This window comes from Sminthopsis crassicaudata, chromosome 2, assembly GCF_048593235.1.
Source record: "Sminthopsis crassicaudata isolate SCR6 chromosome 2, ASM4859323v1, whole genome shotgun sequence".
In the NCBI taxonomy this organism is placed as follows: Eukaryota; Metazoa; Chordata; class Mammalia; order Dasyuromorphia; family Dasyuridae; genus Sminthopsis; species Sminthopsis crassicaudata.
Window position 1 is genome coordinate 187201742 of NC_133618.1, and position 23024 is coordinate 187224765.

Consider the following 23024-nt stretch of genomic DNA (forward strand, 5'->3'; position numbering starts at 1 on the left):
GTTTATACACCTGCATCCTCAAATATGTCAGGATAGTCCTCAATAAGAGGATGTTATTTCATTTGTGCTTCCTATAACAGGCTCAAAACTTCCATAACAATAACTGTTGCGTTAGGTCAAGCCAAAATCTTTGCCATTTGGTTCATTTCAACTCTAGTGCAACCTAAATAACTGCACTATCTGTTTACATGACTCCACAGAAAGGATTTATAAGGGAAGGAGAAGAAAAGAGAAGGGAAAAAATAGAAAATGGAAATTTTGGGGAAAAGTAACCACTGTTTTTTCAAATGAAAAAAATGATTATTTTATATTCTAATTTCATCACAGATAACACTGAAAAAAAATTCCCAAATTGCTGAAAATTGAAGGAACATTAGTTCAAGTCCCTCATTTTATAGATATGGGCAACTGAGGCTACAAGAGATAAAATTAATTGTTCAAAGTCACATAATAAGTTGGTGGCACAGCCAACCTAGAATAATCTAGGCCTTTGATTCCTAATCTAGTGCTTGCTCTCCTGCACTTCCAGAGACCTCATGGTAGAGATGAAGAGATAAGGTTTTAAGTGACTTTTTATTATTTGTACCCGTAACATAATTTATGGACCAATTTCTATATCTATCATGAGTTGTTATATTTCTTGTATGTTTGTTGGTAGCAAATTCCAAAAGAACTAAAAAAAAGTTTAAAAAAAAAAAAAGCAACACAAAAGTTAAAAGGTAACATGTGTGAATTAATCCAACCATTCTGGAGAACAATATAGAAGTATGCCCAAAGGGCTATCAAACTGTGTATATTCTTTGAGCTAGCACTATCTCTACTGGGCCTATATCCCAAAGAAATCATAAAAAAGGGAAAAGAATCCACATGTGCAAAAATGTTTGTAGCAGCCCTTTTTGTAGTGAAAAGTAAATGGAAACTGAGTGGATGGTCATCAGTTGGAAAATGGCTGAATAAATTATGTAATGGAACATTATTGTTCTATAAGAAATGATCAACAGGATGATTTCAGAAAGACCTGTAGAGACTTACATGAGCTAATGCTCATGTAAATAGAACCAGGAGACCATTGTACATGACAACAGCAAGATCATATAATGATCAATTCTGATGGATGTGACTCTTTTTCACTAGTATGTGATTCAGGCCAATTCTGACAGATTTGTGATGGAGAGAGCCATCTGCACCCAGAGAGAAGACTGTGGGAAGTGAGTGTATCACAACATAGTATTTTCATCTTTTTTCATTGTTTGCTTGCTTTTGTTTTCTTTCTCATTTTTTCCCTTTTTCATCTAATTTTTCTTGTGCAGCATGATAATTGTGGCCATGTTTAACATATATTGGATTACTTGCTGTCTGGGGGAGGGATGGGGAGAGGAGAGGGAGAAAAAAATTTGGAAAGCAAAGTTTTGCAAAGGGTGAATGTTGAAAATTATTTATGCATGTATTTCAACAAAAGCTAAAAACAAATATAGAAACAAAAAAGCAACATAATAAGTAAATTACTTTCATAACTCATATATTTGTTATTACAAATATATCTTCTTTAAATTTAAATATGAAGGCATGAAGTAAGTCTCGATCTTCTCTTTTTTGACTATCTCTAATAATAATATCTAACATTTTCTTATATATCAGCATTTTTGAGCATAAGAACTCCTTTTTAACATTAAAAAAATTCATGCATGCTGACAAAATGAAAAGTATATTAACAGTATCAAGTCATTAAGAAAAATACTTGCTAGTAAATAAAAAGACTACTACAGATTCAGTGATATTTGGAAATTATTTTTAAAAATTACAACAGTATATAAATACATTTGAAAATTGGTGATATATATATATTGAGGTATATTATTTAGTTTACAGAAAGGATGTCTGCTTATTTTTAGTCTGTGTCACCCTGCATGTTTTATAGGTGCTAAATAAATGTTTCTCCTCAGAAATTACTTTTTTTGTTTACATTTTGTGCTGACTTAAGTTTGTACATGTTGAGACAGCCTGCACGTTCTATGCTCACCCCCCAGGATTGTTGTTCAGTCACTTTCAGTCATATCGAACTCTTCCTGAGTTTGGGGTGTTTGCAAAGATACTACAGTGGTTTGCTATTTCCTTCTCCAGCTTGTTTTACAGAAGAAGAAACTGAGGTAAACAGGATTAAGTAACTTGCTTAGTAAATGTATGAGGCCAGATTTGAATTTAGGAAGAGGAGTCTTCCTGACTTCAAGCCTGACCCTATCCATTGAACCACTGAGCTGCCCACAGATTGTGGACTTTTAAGTTTTGTCTCCTAATCTTTGTCTCCTAATGTACCTACTATGAAATATAGCAGGATTTTAAAAAAATTCTGAATTAAAATATGAATAGTTCATGAATGATTGAATGAATATGATAATGATAATGCTTGTGGGCATGCAGTTTTGTGGACCCTTTTGTGGACCCTTTGCAATAAATAGCCACCTTCCATGCTAGCAAACCTTAAATACTCATCTAAAGGACTAGTCTTTAGAAAGTAGAAAAGGCAAACGAAGTATTATTTATAAAAAGATTATCACAGTACCTGTACATACTAAGTGTTTAATAAATGCTTATTTCCTCCCTCCCCATTAATCCCGCCAGTGTCACAAGCTCCTCCTTCCTCTCACCATCCTTATAGAAATGAGAATTTTCATCCACCTTCATTTTGCTACTTTAGGTCTTCATGGATGTTAAAAGGAGAATCACCATGAATCAACCTAACTAATCAGTATCTCTTGTAATAACCTGAGTGTCCAAAAATAACTCTACTGCTTAATAACTTTGTGAACTAGAAACTATCAGAGTTTCCATTTCCTCATTTGTAAAGCAAGGGCGTTGGACAAGATGATGTCTAAGTTCCCTCCCAAGATATGATCTTCTATTAACTCCTTGAGGCATAATGGTAACTCTGGGTTCTCAAAGGCCATATCAACATTTATGCAAGCTTGAACAAACCTTGCTAAACTGGAAAGACTTTATGGATCTAATGCTGGGATATTTGTCTCACTAGTGAAAGAAAAAGCCTAGCTAAGGTCAGAGAGATTCATTAAAAAGTTGGCAATCATGCACTTATTTATTTTTAATTTCACAGAAACTCATAAAGATATCTCTTAACTGATAGAAGGGCTATTATCTGCATTGGATTAAATCATAGGTGTTTTGGAATAAGATTCTTTTAAATTACATTTATTTATTATACAAATGTGAGTCTGATGGTAGATACTGAGATGAACTTAAGTTTAAAAAAGATCTCACAAAGCATACTTCTCTGCGAAGACCCCATTTTGTTAAATAATAGCTGGCATTTATAAACATCTTAAGATTTATAAAGAATACTTTTAAATTCATACTGTAATTATTACGCCCACTTTACAGATGAAAAAATTGAGATAATGAAGTATGATTTAGAATAAGTAAATATACACCCTATATGCAACACATCTAAAAAGCATCATAGAGTTCAAGAAAGCCATTCAATTTTTATGAAAATGCTACTTAGCATTATATAGATATATCTGAAGCTGTTTGGGAATTTATAATCATTTACAAATTGCTTACAGATTTTGAAAATTTTCAAGAACATTAATCAGCATGACATCCTAAATTAGATTTTAGAAAGTAAAAAGTACTTTTTTCTCCTATTTGCCACTGGCAACTGCCAGTTCAAAAGATATTTAATCAATATTGCCTGAAATAAATCAATATTGGCAATATGTATTGTAACACAGGGACTTAATAACCTTCTTTATGAAATACTTTAAGCATTTATGATTAAATCAGCAATCTGAATGCTCTGTCAGGACAAGTCAAAATCTATCTCACCTTTGTAAACAATCCTTGAGAGTTGCTTTGGACAAAAAATTCATAATCCCATGGCTTTCCAAGTTTAATGAGGTTGGTTTTCAGGTGACAAAAATCAATCACCAGACCTATATGAGAAGTCTTTTTAGTTAAGTGGCATAGTGCATAGAATGATGGGCCTGGAATCAGGAAGACATCCTCTTGAATTCAAATCTGATGTCAGACACTTATTATCTATGTGAGCCTGGACAAGTCATGTATCCCTATTTGATTTGGGTGTATTATCTGCTCTATTATCCCAGGATTGCCTTTTATCATGCTAAAGCAATGGAATAGAATTTTGATAAGGAAAAAAAATCCCCACAGAAAATTAATTCTAACATGCTGCTCCATCATCTGAATTTATAGCAGTAGAATTTTCATTTCTGAATCCATGGGATGAGAAGTGAGCTAAGAATCACCAGTGTTGTGGGTGGCCTTTTCCAATATGTCCTACCCCCTTTCATTCTTGTACCCTATCATAATGTAGTTCATTTTTACTCCACATATTACTTTTTCTGAGAAAAAAAGAACACATCAATAGGAAAAAAACTATTCATTTACAACAGAATCAGAATCACAGTATGATCCACAGATAAATTATAAGTTTTTTTGTTTGTTTCCCCAAGGAGATATGGAAACTTACGCTCTTCATCTTTATTGACCTTTTAAGTATCCTTTTCAAACACTCACTACCATTTTAATCCAAGAACTTTACAGATCTCAGATTTTTAGTACTAAAAGAGATGTCTGAGGATATCTGGGACAAATCTTTCCTCTTGGTTCTGGCCTGACTATAGTTTTCCCAGAACGGTAATGATTTCTCATTCTAGACCACTTTTGATTAATCCTTTGTATGAGGATATGCTTAGGAATACAGGATACTGGAAATTTTCAAAAGTAGCATATAGTGTAGTAGCCAGAGTTGGCTTCAACATAAGAAGACTTATCTTTGACACGTACCAGCTATATTACTCTGGTGTAGCTAGGTGGCGCAGTGGATAAAGTGCCAAGTTTGAAATCAAGAAGATTCTTCTAGGTTCAGTTAGGCTAAATATAAAAGTCTGTTTTCCCAGAAGTAAGAATTGTCCAGTTGTCTTTCATTTCACATCAAGAATATACACTGTGATTCCAGCATATCCACACATCTGTGGTGATAAACTAGGTTGAAATCAAACAAGATGTATCTAATTAAGGAGTCCAAAAGAATACTCTGTGGTATATTGTGTTTGTAATATTTAATGAAAATTTCAGGAAGTTATCAAGGAGAGCTATTTCAACTGGCTAATTCTCAGCACAGTGTGTGCTGCAGAGGGTCATGGTATAGTAGACAGAAACCATGTCCTAGGTTTTCACATTGAATTAGAAAACCACAAATCAATATTATCCATATTGTATTTTTATTGATTTTGTTGAACATTTCCCAATTGCTCTTATTCTGGTTTGGGTCTTATTCTAGAATTTTACAGGTCTATCTGCTTCTGACCTCCAGTTTGATACCTCTGCTCAGTGGAGGCAAGAAGTGGTATAATCATATCTTGGCTCAAAGTTGGACTTTAATACAAAACTTCCTGCATTTAAAGCTAACTGCCTAACCCACTATATAGCATTGACTCAAGAAATAAATATTTAAAATAATGTTATTAATGTTGGATGGTAATATGTATGTAGTTATTAAAATAAATGATAAATATGCTTATTCCTATTGCTATCTGAGTATAACAATCAGATTCTATAGAATGTAGACTTAAAATACTTTTTTTAAATCACAAAGTCTAACTTTTGCAAAGATTATCTGATTTTATAGCTAATACAATATTTTAGATGATAAGTTGACCTTATATTTTCCTCATTTTTTTGTAGATAAGAAACATGAAGGAGAAGAGGAAGAATAAATAATTTACCCAAGATCACATCAAAGTTAGTGGCAAAACCAGAATTACAGTGCAAGTGTAATATGGCACATTTTCCCACTACAATACATTACTTCTACTTGTCCATAATCATATTTCAGATGTTTGTGAATTTAGACTTAAGTATCATGAAAGGTAATATAGTGTCAAGAAAAGAAGGAAGAGAGAGAGGAAGGAAAAGAGGAAGCAAGAAAGAAGGAAAATAAGGATGGAGGGAGGATAGGAAGAAATAACGAATCCCACATTTCCCTATGTGACTTTGGGCAAGTCACACCTGTCTGAATCTCAGTTTTTTCATCTAAAAAATAACAAGATTGGAGTAGATGGCTTCTATGGTTTCTTCCAACTCCAAATCTATGAATTTAAGACTATCCTATAGAAAATGTGAGGTGCTTTTAGGCTGAAAATTACTTAGATATTTCTCCATTGCCTCCTTGAGAACAAGAACTGTTTTTGCTTTTTCTTTGTATCCTCAGCTTAATTTAGTGCCTCAGTAAATACTTATTGATTGATTAATTAATTGAGAGAGGTTGAAGAGGGTGATCTTTTTACTTACAATCATTCATTTCCCATTCAACTCTATAAGATCCTTTGGTTTCTAGTGCTACAAAATGAATATATATGCTACTTCTTAAATTTCTAAAGTTTAAAATTCAATAAAAATAAGTTTTCCTTCCAAAGAAGCATAAACTAAGGATAACTATATACATATGTACATAGTTAAAGTACGCTATTTGTGAAATGATGTGGCTTATACTTCTTTATTCCATTTAGATTTTTGCTCATTTAAAAAGAAAGACCTTTAATTTAAATAAACAAATTTCTTTTTTGCTGCAGTTTTATTATTTCAAGCAAAATACCAAAGAGGAATAAACAACTGGGACTTTGATTTCCAGTGGACCATCTTATTTAATTTTATGCATGAAGCTAAGCTAAAGTCAAAGTACAAAACTTATTTTTATTTATTTAATCTTATAAATTGATTTACCTTAACAATCTTAAGAAATGTTTGAGTATTGTTATTATCATTTGGTTAGAATGTCAAAATCAATTCAGAATGCTTCTTTAGGTGAACTTTCTCATGAAGAAATCAGCAAAGGAAGCCATCACTGAGAATCTGAAAGGTCAACTAAAGACTAATATTCAAAAAGAAATAATTTTATCCCATAAATCACTGAGAAGATATGATTGATCAATAATGTATACATGATGAATAGTACTCTACCTATAAGGGTAAATAATGACAACATTCCGCTCTAGTGATTATTCCCATTGGTTCTAAAAGCCTTAGTGATATTGCAGCTGTCTAATTAATTCCAGATTCACTGTGTTGCTATTGTTATTACTGAGCAATGTGTGCTCTAGGCACTTAGAAAAACAAGAAATTATGAATCCAGATAGATCTAAGTTAGGCTGGATATCATGCCCTGTGGTCTTGATTTTTAGTTGGGGTGGGGGATAAGAGTAGGAGGGGGTATTAAGAAGTAGGATGTCATAGATGGGATTCCTTCAGGTACATATTGAATGAGATGACTTCTTAGGTTCTGGCTGGCTATAAGAATCTGTGAATACTGGGAAGTATCCTCTGAATTTGCCTAGAGATATTTTTGTCTATTCTCATCAGAACAATACAAACAATTAATAACTTTGGCGGCTCTGGACATGGTGACTCTATCCCAGATTTTATAAGCCAATACTAATGTTAAGAATCATATGATCCTAGACAAAACTAGAAAGAATCTTAAGAGATAATCTAGCCTGATCCCCTCATTTTACAAATAAAGAAATAGTAGAAAAGAACATGTTTAAGCAGATTTTTATAAAATATCTGTGTACATTTTTTTTGTTTTGAAAATAATAATGGTTCAAATTTATATATCACTTTAATATTTTGGCCTTAGATCTACAGCTGCTTTAGATCTTAGAAATCATGTAGTCCAATTCATTAATTTTATAGAAGTTCTAGAGGTTAACTGACTTTTGTATGGTCACATAGATAGAAGGGCAAGGATCTGAAGATAGGTCCTTTAACACCAGGTCCAGTGTTCCTTAAACTACAACACATAAAATCCTTTCATCAAAACAAATCCTACACTAAATAAACAAAACAAGTTTTATACCCCCATATTTATTGATTAAGAAATTGATACTAAGGAGCAGAGCTAAGATGGCAGAATAAAAACAGGGACTTGCTGAGCTCTCCCCCAAACCACTCCAAATCCCTTTAAGTAATGACTCTAAATTAAAAAAAAAAAAAGATGGAATGGAACAATTCCCCAGCTAAAGACAACTTAGAAGGTTGGAAGGAAAGGTCTGTAGCACCAGGGTTGCAGTCCAATGGTCGGTCCTGGCACAGACTAGGCCATGCCAGTGCAGTCCTGGTGAGGAGAAATGGAGGGAAGAGTGTATCATTAAAGCAGGAACAGCTTAGGGACCTCTGAATCAATAGCAATACTTCTGGTTTCTAGACTTCTCAGCTCAAAGACAAGAAAGATGACTTGGAAGGTCAGCAGGAAAGGTGGGTCTCAACTAGGGTGAGAAGGCCTTGGGAAACCAAGAAACCAGGAGCAGGTAGCAGCTTATAGGGGAAGCTTCCAGAGACCTCGGCCCACAGAAAGTCTCTTAGTAGCACTGAAGAATGACTTTGTTGCTTTAGAACTTACAGTCACAGTGCAGCACTCCTCACTATTCCAAAACAGAAAAGAGTGCTTGTGGTCAAGTTCCTAGAAGCATCTCTGAAAACATCTGCACAAAACCCCTGAATCTTGGAACAGTGCACCCTCCACCCTGGAAACAGAATCTTACTTTAACAAAGAATTCAAAGCTAAATAATAAGCTGAATAAATAAGCAAACAACAGAAAAAGATTCTGACCATAGAAAGTTACTATGGTGACAAGGTAAATCAAAATACACACTCAAAAGAAGACAACAAAGTCAAATCTTCTACATCCAAAGCTTCTGAGAGAAAAAAAGGAATTGAGACTAAGAAATATCAGATCTTAGCAATAGTCTCATTAACTTTTACTTGATGCCAGGTTTGAAACTAAAACTAGTTTATTTATCTATGATATACTATGTAATTTGGGGTAATAGCAGATCTGTAGAAACCCATCAGACTCATCTAATGTGACTGAAGTATGATCCAAAATTTGTAAGAAGACCAGAAGTTCCCTGAGGATGGGGACAACATCTTAACTAAAGTCATGCTAACACAAGGCTCTGCACATAGTAGATGTTTAATAAATATCTGTTAAATGAAAGAATGAAGTGAAAGTTGTATTATTTCATTGCTAAAACCTTTCTGACAACTTGGTCCTTAGAATTAGAGTTAGTATGGCAAGAATAGCACAATAAAGAACATATCTTCTCATTTTAATACTCTACCTAACTGACTTTCAGAAAACGAAATAGGGAAGCAACATTATAAACCTATTACTGGGAGTCATCTAATTAATATAGTGTTATTACAACAAAGTTTTGATATTGAAGAATTTTCTTTGGCAAAGTATAAGATCCCATTTTATGAAGCTTATTATAGATCTACTGCATGGACTATTTATCTTTTCCTTCCTAAACCCCAAATTGCCTTAAATACTGTAATTGCTCTCTTTAATTTTCATTCCTTTCATTATGGAAAATATGGTCATCCAATGAAACATATTAAAAGCTCTGTGGGTTTTTCTCAGTAAAAGCTTTACTTAGTTATAGAGACATACATATATTATATGTATGTGCATATATATGCACACACCTATATGACTTCCTTACTATCTAGAGAAAGAGAGAGAGAGAGAGAGAGAGAGAGAGAGAGAGAGAGAGAGAGAGAGAGAGAGAGAGAGAGAGAGAGAGAGATAATAAGGGAGTCAGTCTGGGAATTGTATTTGCAAGGACAAAAGATTGCACAGGAAATAGATCTGATCACAAAGTAAAATCCATGTTTCTATATCAGGATGTAAGTGGGAGGTGTTAAGGGGGGAAAGGGTGGGGAAGTTCTAATAATAGGACATTATTAGCTTTGGATAAAGGGCTGAAGGGCTTCATTGATGTTCATTAAGATTTTCTAATTAGAGAGTGAATAACTGCTGTTCAATGGGAAGTGAAGTGGGGGGAGTGAGAACAAACATAGAACTATGTGAACTTTTCACTGATCTTATGTTTTGATATGGGGGATGGTAGGAGCTTTAAAACTTGTCATTAATAAGCCTTAATGAGTTCAGTGAAAATATTACACTGGTCTCCTGCCTTGTCCTTTTGGAAAATATTCAAAGGAAGAAAGGCCAGAGACAAAAATGAAAGAAGATAGGATGTCTCCTTTTGCAGGAATCTGAGACACACAGACTTTTAAAATATCTTTTAAAAATGTATTTAGGACATATATTCCTGGTCTGCCCAGGTAGCTGTTTCAGGGTCTAATGAAAGGAGAAGGTTTTTATAAAGATAGATAAACATAGCAATTTGGGATTGGAAGGAGAGTTTATTATAGTAAACATTGGGTTGGAGACTGGGCAGTCCAGTAAATGGATAGGTTTTAAAATGTTCTCTGGGAGTCTGATTTTTAACACACACTACTGTAAGTGTCTGTAAATTGATAGTTTGAGGCAGCCTAGGTGTTTCAGTCTCTTTGTTTCAATGTTCCTATTTTGAGTTACCTTTTAATCATCCCCTACTATGATGTCAGCTGGCCTAGGAGGGAAACAATACAACTGATCCAGGATTCTTAATGCCATGGTTATGTGATTTATTGCTAGGCTTTGCTTAGTCAGCTGGGCAAAGATTTAAAGAAACTAAACAATATATGATGGCACATCTATAGATTTGATCACAAGACCTAAGCCATCAGCTTTATAGTAAGGCAGTGGCAAAGTAAACAGAGTGGGGAGCTGAAGGCAGTGCATAGCTTGAGCTCTGTGTACATTTGTATGAGTATATGTGTGTAAGAAAAAAAAAAAAAAGCCATCAGGGGAGTCAGATGCTCTGGAGCATGCTCAGTAGTGTTCTGGGCTCCCTGAACAGGCTGGCTAGTCATTGAGGTGGATTAATTAGAAGTGATGGAAGAGAAAAGCATGATTAAAACTGACACCGATCCAAATCTCTGAAAGGACCTCTAGCAAATGATTTCTTTCCTGGAGGCTAAATTCAAGGAGCAATCCCCTACCCCTCAGTTTGTTGTTATTAAGGGATTAGATTTTTATTAATATATAAACAAAACTTCCAAATAGGTTAAGTAGAAGCATGTATGTGCTCTAATTCCCATCTGTAAAACATTTATACATTGGACACTCATCCAGAAAACATGTTCAGCATTAAGCTTTTGAAACAACAACGGGATTCTAAATGACCATCATCCCCATTACACCTCCCAATTACGAGAACTGGATCTGGGACCCTGACAAAACAAGGCAATTGATGCTCAGACTGATTCTTGCATCTAAGAGCAATAAAGTATGTTTACACATTCACTCGCACATGCAGGCACGCACACACACGGTTGTCTGGACCTTGAGTTGCTTTTGCTTGTCAGTGGGAGATACTGCTTCTATGTGACTGAGGTTTGGGGGTTTGGGGGCTCCTGTCAAGACATCGGTACTCACCTCTCAATCTCGGCCACGCCTACTTGAGTGAAGTGGGATCTTCTCTTCTAACGCACAGCAGGCTCCCCGGGGCACTCCTGCTTTAGCACTGTAGTGAAGAAGCCTCCTTCCGACTTCGGACCCCCAACCAGCCCCCTGCTTCTGAGCATGCCCAGCGCATATAAGAGTTGCACTGTTCAGACTCCACTTCTCCAGGTTTTAGCTCTGACTAAAGGGAACAGAGAGAGGGAGATGCTAGGCAGAGCTTCAAAGAGGAAAGCTGCTTCTGAAAAAGGCAAGGATGGGGAGGGGAGGGAAGAAGAGAGGGGGGGAGAGGGAGAGGGGTAGAGAGAGAAGAAGAGAGGGAGAGAGAGAGAAAGAGAGGGGGGGGGAATGAGAAATGAGATGGCAAGGGCTTGTAAATGGGAAGAGCTACAATGCTACCGACATTTATCAAGCTCCACCTATGTTCTCCACTGGGGAGGTTTCCACTGAACAGGGTGATTAACATGCATCCCAGGCATCCCAAGTAGCTTCTGTTTGCAGAAAGATTGGCCAAGCAACAGGAGGAGGCCGAGAAGGAAATGGACGAAATGAGGCTTTTTCCCTCCAGCAAGGAGATAAGATCCTTTAGGGATTTTGTCGTGGCTGGGGGTGGGTCGGAGCCAGTGTCCATTCCTTGGACTGTTGACTCTGTGGGTGGCGAGAGCAACTTCTTTGCTCCCCGTAGCTTTGGATGTGTGGGCTTATTTTATCCATTCCAAGTCAGAAAGGGGCGGGAAGAAGGATTGCTTGCTTTTATTTTATTTTCTCTTTCTCTCTCTCTCTCTCTCTCTCTCTCTCTCTCTCTCTCTCTCTCTCTCTCTCTCTCTCTCTCTCTCTCTCTCTCTCTCTCTCTCTCTCTCCCTTTCTTCCTCCCTCCCTCCTTCCCTCTCTCTCTCTCTCTCCCTTTCTTCCTCCCTCTCTCCTATCCTCTCTCTCTCCCTCCCTCTCTCTTGTTCTCTCGCTCTCTCTCGATCTCTCCCTTTCCGTCTCTTTCTACCTCACTCTTTCCTCTCTCTCATTCTTTTGAGAATCACAAATTCCCCTGAAATCAAGACCTTTAGGAAGTGGAAGCTATTTTCACGTAGTTTGTTTCACTCTCAAGTCTCTCTAGACATCTAGATGGGCACGCCCTGGAAGACCTGGGGAAGAGGAAATAGGAGGGAGCAGTTTTCTCTCTACAGGTCACCCTCCAGTGCCCTCCTTCAGCCCTGTTTCTGAAAAGGACCAAAGCACATCCTTAAGGTTGACACAAACCAGGCTCAGTGAATTCAATCACTTACATTCCCTTACCTCACTCACAAAGACCTTCCATGACGGTCCTTTCCCTGACAGCCACAGCACTCCAGCTACCATTCCCACCCAGACGTGTAGTCCGCTGTCCAGAGGGACTTGCGTTCATTTTCGACCCTGGCATTCTCGCATCCTTTAAGTCCAGGTCTTAGCGTTCTCAATCTGCAGAGCGAAACTGTCAACCTGTAGGCAGTCTGAGGGCACAGGGAGTGGAACAGATACAGCAGACGCCCCCGTACTTAACAACCATTCACATATCCAGATGGATTGGTGCAATGGGGGAGGTAGAACTTTCCCCCAGCTGGGTGCACACCATGCAAATGGCTGAATTGCCTTCCTCCACTCTTTGACGACTGTGTGATGCACTTGGGGTCAGATGTTTAGATTAAAGGGGGCTGGGAATTCCTTTGTTTAATTCCACCTACTTACTGTACACACAGCAGTGAGAAGCCTGCATGTATTTCACTTCCAAGGCTTCGCACACACCCACTCACCCATTTATACTCGTTATGCTCTTTTGTTCCATTTAACACTCTCTGGACACAATGAGATTGTTTCTGGAGGTTTTAGAGGCTGAACATTGAAGATTTGTTCTTATACCATATGCTGCATGGGAACTGCATGATATTTAAATTCAGTTTTCATAAGAGCTTTCAAGTAATGGAGAAGTAGTAATATGGTATGGTGTTAAGTCGACTGGATTCAGAGAACATGGATTCAGATTTAACCTCTGCCTTTGCTACCCAGGTGACATTGACCAGTTAAGTGATCTCTCTGGATCTCAGTTTCTGCAAAATTTGAGGGTTGAACTAGATCAGGATTTCTTAAACTTTTTCTTCTCTTCAATCCTTTTTGCCCAATAAAATTTTGCACCAATATATAGGTATATAAAATATAGTATATAAAAATAGGTATACATATCAAATATTTACAAATAATAAATCAAGAAGAAATTTGTTTTAAAACAATTCTTTGGTATAAATATAATGTTACCATGTATTAAAGATGAAAGTAATTTTGCATACCAATAGGGTAAACACATTTGTTTATTTCTTATATAAAGAATTAAATCTTGATGAAATATTTGATACCTTTTTACTGTTACCAAAATTTTCAGACTCCCACATTTAGTTCAGACTCCATATGGGGTTGAGACCTATAGTTTAATATAGCATGAGATAATATATAGCACAGTATACTTGGGAGCCAGAAATCATACCACAAATACATATTAGGTGTGTGATCCACTACTCTGTCTCAGTTTCTTTATATATAAAATGAGGATAATGATACTTGTATAGCATTTATATAGCTATCATGAGGATCAAATGATTTAGTGAATATATAGGACTTTCATAAACGTTAAGGTGATATAATATCATGAACATCATCATTTTTGAAAAAGGTGTTTTATAATATGAAACTTCCAGAACTACTAAAATTTTGAATAAGGAAGAGCCCAGAAGTGCAAAAAAAAAATCTGCAATAGTTAGCACCCTTCTACCAAGGCACCAAAGAGTGGACTTCCTGAAAAAGTTGTAATTTAGAAAGATGTTGGATCCACTCTAGTACCTTGTTGTTGGAGGGCACAGCTGCTTCCTGTAGGGATTCTACATCAATCAATACTGGAGCACATTTGATGACTGTTATTCTTAAGCATTTTTGTGGTTTACTAATGATTGCTTTCCCATAGTCACAGTAAACCATCTCTTGATTCTCTGGGTGCAAGTGTGTATGAGTGATTGTGTATTCATTTACCATTCATGAATTTTTTCAGTCAATTACCTCCCAAGCTTGCCTAAGTTCAGTAATCTCTTCAGAACAGCCTCATCCCATAAAAAACCTGAAGTCTATATATTTAGCTCTTTAGTTATCTTTTTAAGCAGAAAGTCAACCAACAACATAGATAAGAATGTCTTAGCCTGAGATCTACAGGTCCCAAATGGGTCCATGAATAGATTTTAGAAAGTCTACAGATCAGAAAATTACATCTTTGATTTCTTTTTTAAGCCCTAAGTATTTTTTTATGTATTTAAAAACATTATAAGAAGGGAACCATAAAATTTATCAGACTGCCAAAGAAGTTCATAATACAAAAAAAAAATGGTTAGGAATCTTAGATGTAGATAATATATATTTTTTAAATATAAAAATCTCAGATATAATGTCCAGGCTAGCTTTCTGGAGGTCCTCCGGACAGTCCTTGGTCTCGAGAAGCAAGATAGTCACCAAGAGGATTGACAGGTATAGAATCTAAAGTCTTTATTGTCTCTTTCATAGTCTGTTCACTCTGTGTCCCCAGTTCTCTCAGCCCTTAAACACCCTATTACAATTACATCTTCACAGCATACTGAGTATGTGTGAACTAGAGAATCATTATATCACCATGCTAAATACTAAGTATATGTAAACTAGAGAACTATTATCTCATCAATTCCACTGAGTTAACACCTTGTTGTAAGGATTCTTGTTTCAAGTATTCGCCAGAGTTCTGGCCCTCTACACTCAGATATCTATAGTCAAAGTAGAGAGTCATTGAATTGTTTTTGGTGGAAGAAGTGGAGACGTGATTGACTTGATTTAAACTTTGATTCTTTCCTTTCTAGCCCTATGCTCATACCATTAAACATTCTGGGGAGGGGGGAAGAAGGGAGTAAAAGGAAAGGGGATCAGGATATTTCTTTTTTCTCATTGCTACTTCAAGACTCTTCCCCTCCCTGCACTGTTCAATGACTTCTTCTTAGAGGTTCAATCCATACTTACCACTTAATTAAGATGTTTGATTGTTGTTATCTACAGAAACCTAGATACTCTTTTTTTTAATGGATTCAATCATTTTATTAGCCACTCAATGTTAATGTTACCATTTTTATATAATACCTATTTTTTATTTCAAAGGGATCTAATTTAGTACATCATGTTAAAAGTAAAAATAAGCCAGAGAATATGGCTAAATCTTAACCAACCTAGCAACCAACCTCTGGACAAGATAAGCTAGAATTCAATCACTTTATACACATTTAGAGTAGTTTTTCAAAATTTAAAAAACAAAACAAAAACCAAGGAAGCTGATATAATTTTAAGCAGGGGGAAATGAAGATTTTATTTTGGTCTTTTATTCCAGCAAATTATACTTTCAATTAACAGCAACAATGATACCATAAAGAATGCTCCACCCAATTTTTTTTTTGAGTTTCTGAAATTTAATACAAATTAAAAGTAGATTGAGTCTGTTGGAATGGAAAGTATCTAACTGCATTTACCTGTAATATAATCAATAAGCAGCTGATGTTTCCCTATCGATAACCAGGTCCAGACTGGTTTAACCCAGAGTAAAGGGAGGACAGTTACATGCATAAGGGTTGGGCCCACTTGGAGGAGAGCTCATAGTACTTCCAAGAGGGGAGTATAGCCACATCTTGGTTGATAGGCACCTGACTGACTTTGAGCCATTCCAGGTTGAGAGGCAGGGGTATATAACTACTGGGTTGAGAAGCTTGATATCTGTGCAGGATAATTGCTCACCTGGTACTGCTGAGGAGGTTGACAAGACAGTTGTTGAGGCTGTCCAGAAAAAACAGGAGCTGAGGGCTGGGAAATTGGTTCCTGAACATATCCTTGGAACTGTTGAGGAGTTGGGGTCCAGCCTGCTGACTGTAGCCTGAATACTGCATACCATATTGTTGTGGAGGCTGAGTCTGTGGCTGCTGAGTACTATAGATGGCCTGTTGTTGGTACTGTTGATACATCTGACCTTCAATCTGACTTGCCTGTGTTTGAGCTCCTGTATAGGGAGGCTGTTTTGACTGAACACCTGGTGGATAAGATGCAAATGAAGAGGAAGCAATGCTATCTGGTGTTCTAAAACGTTTTTCTGCAGGAGCACTGGGTGGTCCTGAAACCTGATCATCTGTAAGACCAAAGGCTGACATGACAGTTTTGTTGATTTCATCTTGATTTTTTTAATGGATCAAAAGCAGACATACTTCTTGCCATCATTTGGGTAGACTGTTTGCCTGAAGAATCAGAAGCTGTGGGTTTTTCTTCCCTACTATCCACAGTATCATTTTTAGGGAGGCTGGTAGAATGTCCAGGTTCACCAGGTGGTTCTAACCAATCCAACAAACGATTCACTTTGTTTCTAAGTTCTATCAGTTCTCTACATAGATATTTCACCAGATTCACCAAGGCATTCAAGAGGCCTTGGTTGTCCATTAACAAACAGTGTTAGTTTCAATATCCTACTAATAATTGCAAGGAAAGATCAGAACAATTGAAATTTGTTATAAGATCTCTATCTTCATCTTTATACTTTATAGTAACTTCATCATTACTTAGAAGTTTTTCACGGAAAACTCTTTGCATCATCAGCACCAATTCATCATAAGTAATATGTATAGGAATTCTCTGACTATCTTCTCCAAGCTGAGCTTTAATAATTACCTTTCCACTTAAATCCAACTGTCCATTCATGGTGGACTCCAGGATGTTCTACAAAATTTCTCACTGGGGCTGCAGTTGCTGCTGTCCCGCAGCCTTGTCTTCTCCTCCAGTACTGTCTCTAACGGCAGTGAAGAAGCCCCCACAACGTCAAAGGGGAAGCTATTGTCCATCACTTTTGGCTGCTTCTGTAAATTGCTCTCTGGCTCTAGCTGGCCTCAGCCAATCGCTTGGAACTACTCTTTACTTTCTTAATGAGCATAGTTACTCTCCAATTCCTGCTGTCTTAACTAGGGACCTTCAACATATATATTGATACTCCCTAAAAACCATAACTTTCTAATACTTCAATTTATTTAATATGGTCTAAACCTCTATTCTACCTCATTTATGTAGAGGGTCACAGATAGTGGGGTAACTCTGGGTGAAGCATAAGACCCTCCAGCCCATCAAGGAAGCCTGCTGCCGTGGTTGGTTTGGCTCCCCATCACCCCTGGGAGTGTTTCAGCCTTCCTGAGAAATCAGGGGGCATAATAACCTGTGTTGTATTTAAAGCAGTTATACTAAGTGGCAAGGAAACATCTATTCACAATAACAAGTTGCTTATATGGTCCAACATGTGCAGTGTATAGTTAGCCTATGTGCAATGTATAATAATTATGTAAGAGTATTAGGGTATCTAAGGCTGAGTGAATTTTGAATAAATAAACTCCTGTTTTGACCACCTTTAGGAGATAAGTCCTTTCAGTCCGATCAGGATTCAGGCTGGTACCAAAATCCTCCAGTGAGAAGGTCAGATACATTTACACAGAGATGATCATGTTCTTGATCTTGACCAATTATTTCCATCTTTATGAACTCTGAAATTTTTTATCTAATCAAAAATTTTTCTTATTCAATTGTTTTCTATGTTTTATGGCTTCTAACCCAGATCTTTTTTCATCGTGACTTCCAATCGCTTCAGTTAATCAATTAACATTTATTAAATAACTACTTTATGACAGATTTTTATGTTTAAAAATGTTATCTATATCTAAGATTCCTAAGCTTTTTTTGTATTATGGACTTCTTTGCCAATCTGATCAATTCTATGATCCCCTTCTCTGAAAAATGTTTTTAAATGAATAAAGAACATATTTAGGATTACAAAGATGTGACTAAGTTCAGGGGATTAAAAAATAGGCAAGACAGTGCCCGCCCTCAAGTACTTAATCTTTCCCAGGACATTTTCATAGCATTGACTACATTCTTTTTCCTTCTCCATCATTCCTCCTTGATCAACCAATTCAACTTTTCATACAAATCCATACTCTCTAGGCCCTTCCACCCTTATTTCATAGCTTACATTGTGCTACCAAACAAGAATCTTAGGTCATATCCCATGATCCAATGACAATGGCTTCCTTGAACACAATACCTTTTGACTAAGTAGTTTTTTTCCCTCTACATTCTTGGAATTTTCTCCTTCCTGATTTCTATCTTCTTATTTTTCCTGAATTCACATCTCAATTAAAGTTCTATCTTCTTAAAGGAGACCTTCCCATTCTTTAATCTTCTCTGAGACTTCCTCCAATTTATTCTGTATCTATCTTATTTGTAAAAAAAATTGTTTACATGTTATCACTTCCATTAGATGAGTGCCTGAAAACAATTACTTTTTTGCCTTTTTTATATCTCTAGTGCTTAGCACAATGCACATGTGGCACATAGTAAGCATTTAATAAATGCTAGTTGACTAACCGATGACCCCATTCAGTGTTTCCTCTCTTACTGACATCCTGCTAAATGAAGCTAGAGAAAATCATGAAACTATGCTAAATGTCCAGTATGCAATTATTTTACATTTTCTCAATTGGACTGTCACTGCAAGTTCTTTTTACACCTCACTCAACTGATTCACTATCCACTCACCACAATGACTTTTCCAAACTTTTTATCTTTCTCTAAACCTTCCATGGCTCCCCCCTCCCTTAACACTCAATTTAGTATTGAGATGTTTCATTGAGAATTCCCTCTTCTCTTCTACTCATCTCACATCTCGCACTTTATTTTTTTTTTCAATTTTCATCCTTCCTGCAGCTTTGGATATTGTCAGTAACACTCTATTCCTTGACATTATCTTTTTTCATAACATAAATTTTCATAACATCATTATAACCTTCAATATCCCTAAACTTGAAATTTCTTGGCTTTCATCTTTACTCAACTACAGTAGGGCTAGGGTCTACTGCAACAATTAAGGCGTTCTCTATCATTCCTTGCTTCACTCAACCAACTGAGAAAAGAAATAATAAATAAGCCTGGGAAGTGATTCCACACTATCCACTACCTCAGAAGAGCTTTGTCTCAGACTAAGAGTACAAAAACTAAATCCATCCATTAATCAAATGAATGCTTAATGTCAAAAATGTCTTCTGGGTGTGCCATCCCCATTCATCTTTAAATCAGCTGAAGGAATTAGGCCAAATCTGAGTTCAGTCATGGCAAAGCCATTTACTGACTCAGAAGCCTGAACTTTCTTGGTGGTTGAACTCCTTCTTCACTAGTGTTGGGAGAGAAGAGACTGATGATAGTATATTGTTGGATATCTAATTAACTAATATTTCTCCATTAAATGTTTGTAATACTCATTCCTTCTTTTTTTCCCCCAATCACTGAGATTCAGAAAACTCCTTCCCCAATTACTTCCCCTTCTCCTCCTTCCTGTCTCTGTCCCATCCTCTCAGCCATGCCCTTCCTTAATCCCTATCTACCTTTGCCTTCCCTTTCCTTTGAGACTTCTAATGCCCTTGTTCTATCATTAATAAACTTTCTTTAACCCTAGTCCTGTTCTCACTTCCTTGCTTCTATCTCCTAGATATTACATCTTCTCCAAAACTATGTTTTCCTTTTCTTATATCTCATCACCAGGAAAACAGATGAGGAGGAGAAACAGGCATCCTCTTTGATTCTCTGTTTCAGGTCTCCTATTGCTATTAACACGCAGTAGCCCATTCTCCTTTGAACTTCACTCTATCCATCTATATCACAGATAGATATTCACAACTAGAGTATTCACATTATCCTGAATTCCAGATAATGTAAATCCAGAATAATGCTTTTACCTTTATTCTATTTTGCTCCTAGTAAATCTATTCTCGATTTTTTATTACAACTTCCACATTCTCAAGGAGTCATTCCTTATAATAAAATAGGAAAAAATGATGCAAAGAAAATTAAAAAGCTTAGAAAAATTAATCAATATATCAAAAAAGTCTGCATGTACAATGTACTACATCCATGGAACCTCATTTCTTCAAAGGAGCCAGATTAGGAATACTTTTATATTTGCTACCAAATTTGGTTATTTTAATTTGAATAGCATTCAGTTTCAATTTTTTTTGGTAAATATTTTGTAATTAAATTTTCTATATGCTTGTTGTTTTCCTTCAATAAAATTTAAACAACTAAGAGAGAGAAAGAAAGAGAAAAGTTAAAAAGTTGTAAGGAATTAAGGAAATTGTGATGTTTGGAGCAGCAAGTAGTAATGGGAATTTAGTGAACCATACTAACTTTCTTGTGACTCAATTCTGGATCTAATTCAATTCCCTTTCTTTTCAATTATGAGTCTAGTTCAATTTCTGTCTTGTTAGAAAACTTCATTTGATTGTGTAAATTAGGAAAAAAAACATCTTATTACTTTCTTTGAATTTACCCTTGCATGACTGGGAAATTGGACCATCCTGTCTGCTGTTTAGAGAGCCTTAACTAAGGACCTAGGTTATGCTGACCAGAAACTCAGTCAGATCCAAAGAATGACAACAGTTTTCTCACAATTGTACATATCAGGCACTCTACACTTCTTACCTGAAAACTGGCTCTGTCCTGATCAATCAGTTATTATTTCCATGTTCCTTTGATTTACAAATACCTGGAGAGGAGCTGGGAGTGAAAGTTATTTTTCTGAATTCAGAAAATTGTAACTATTTAAATACTCCTACCAATGTGGAAAGTACCTAATATTTTATCCAATTAGAAATCAGATTAATGTTGTATTTCCTTTTATTAAATGATCTTATTTGATTATTTTTAATACATAAAAGTCTTTCATATATTCAGGATCAAGGCCTAAAATGAGTTCTGGCCCTACTTTGTTGGGCAGTTGCCATGCATTGTTTAATAAATAGATATGATTGGAAGATCAAACCTTAGTTTCCATGGTCATTCATCTTTCATCCACCATAGTTGCTGGATTGTATTGAAAAAAGGCAGGGGGAAGTGGAAGAGGATATCATCAGACCTGTCTTTTCAGAAAATCAAATTGACAGTTGAGTGAAGGATCTATTGAAATGAGGAGAGACTTGAGATAGGAACACTAACTAAAAGGCTATTATAAAGCTCAAGCTTGAGGAAATGAGAGCTTCAACAGGGTGGTTGCAGTGTTAGATGAGAAAAGGGGTAGGAAATGAAGGAAAGATGTGTCAGAAATGGAAATACAAAACTTGACAGCTTATTAGATAATGGGGAAAAGGGAGAGTGGAGAATTCAGTATGATATGTAGGCTGTAGGCCTGGGTAACTGGAAGAATGGTATTATGCTCAACAGTAATAGGGAAGCCAGGAAGAAGAGAAGGATTGGGGAAAGACTGATTTCAATTTTGGATCTGTTAAGTTTTATATGTCTGTAAGCTATCAAATTCAAGATATCTGAAAGGGAATTGGAGATTTGAGACTGAAGGTCAGGATAGAGGTTAGGGCTGTACAATCAGATCTAAGAGTAATTTTCAAAAAGAGAATGCATGGAAGATAATGAGCTCACTGAGTAAAATAGTAAAGAGGGAGAAAGAAGAGTACCAGTGCAGACACTTGGAAGGACGAAAGAAAAGGGGAAAAAATCTATTATGCTCCAAAACTATGCAAAATGCTTTACAAATCTTATCTCATTTGATTTTTAAAATCACCCTGGGAAGTATTCATTTTACAGTTGAGGAAACTGAGGCAGATAGTGATTGAGTGACTTTTCCAGGGTCATACACAGCTACTAAATGGCTGAGACTGAATTTGAAGTAAGGTCTTCCTGATTCCAGGTCCAACACTCTATGCACTATGTCAGCTCAGACATCATGGAGCACCACACTATTACTAAGTGTACTGTAGAGAAAAAAAAAAAAAGGAAAGGAGACAGAAAAGTGGCCAGAATGGTAGAAGAACTAAGAGAGAGAATGGAAGGATTGAATAACTGTTTCTCCACTTTGAGCCTCAGTTTCCTCTTAAGAGGTGACTACAAAATAGATAATGGAAACAGCTCTCTTTAAAATTACCAATGATCTTTTAATGGCAGGGTTCATTCTTGGCCTTTATCCAGCTTTTGGCTCTCTTATTATTCTTTCCTTCTCTTTAGGTTTTCCTGACACTGTTTTCTCCTGCTTCTCCTTCTATCTGTATAAAAGCTCTTCAGCTGCCAAGATGATTTTGTAAAGTATACATCTTGTATCATTTCTCTACCCAATAAACTCCAGTGGCTCCTTGCTACTTCCAAGATTAAATGTAAAGTCTTCTATCACAACCTGGTCTGTTCCCATATGTCCAATTTGTTACTGCATACTTTCCTTTCACACTTTCCATGATTCCACTACTATGTTTTTAGTGCAAGACATTTCATCAGCCAATTATGTGCCTTTGCTCTGGATGTCTCCCTGTAGGGGGTCTCCAAAGCCCTCCACCATTAGTTCCACTTATAACTTACCTTGGCTTCATGGAAAGCTCAGTGCAAATGTCATCTTCTCAGCATCCTTCTCACTTTTCTCTCTAAGATTACCTTCCGTCTACTCTTTATATATCTTATATGTGCTTATTTATTTACATGGTTTTCTCCCATTAAGATGTTAATTCATGAAGGCAGTGACAGTTTTTACCTTTTTTTGTTTTT

At 36.3% G+C, this 23024-nt stretch overlaps 1 protein-coding gene and 1 pseudogene across 4 annotated transcripts in view; both read right to left on the bottom strand.

Moving 5' to 3' along the window:
• The window catches only part of KBTBD11 (kelch repeat and BTB domain containing 11), a 48350-nt gene that overhangs the window by 19152 nt on the left and 6174 nt on the right, over positions 1 to 23024 (bottom strand). The window contains exons 1-2 of one of the 4 annotated variants that reach the window (XM_074287961.1): positions 12678 to 13079; positions 11364 to 11571 (exon numbers count right to left, since the gene is read on the bottom strand). The exons of 1 other annotated variant lie outside the window; for it this stretch is intronic. The gene's annotated coding sequence lies outside the window, so the exon portion shown is untranslated. Of the gene's footprint in view, positions 1 to 11363; positions 11629 to 12677; positions 13080 to 23024 lie in introns of those variants that run through there. 2 more of the 4 variants (XM_074287960.1, XM_074287962.1) reach the window with 2 other exon arrangements.
• Positions 15527 to 17150, bottom strand: LOC141555260 (protein TFG pseudogene; annotated as a pseudogene).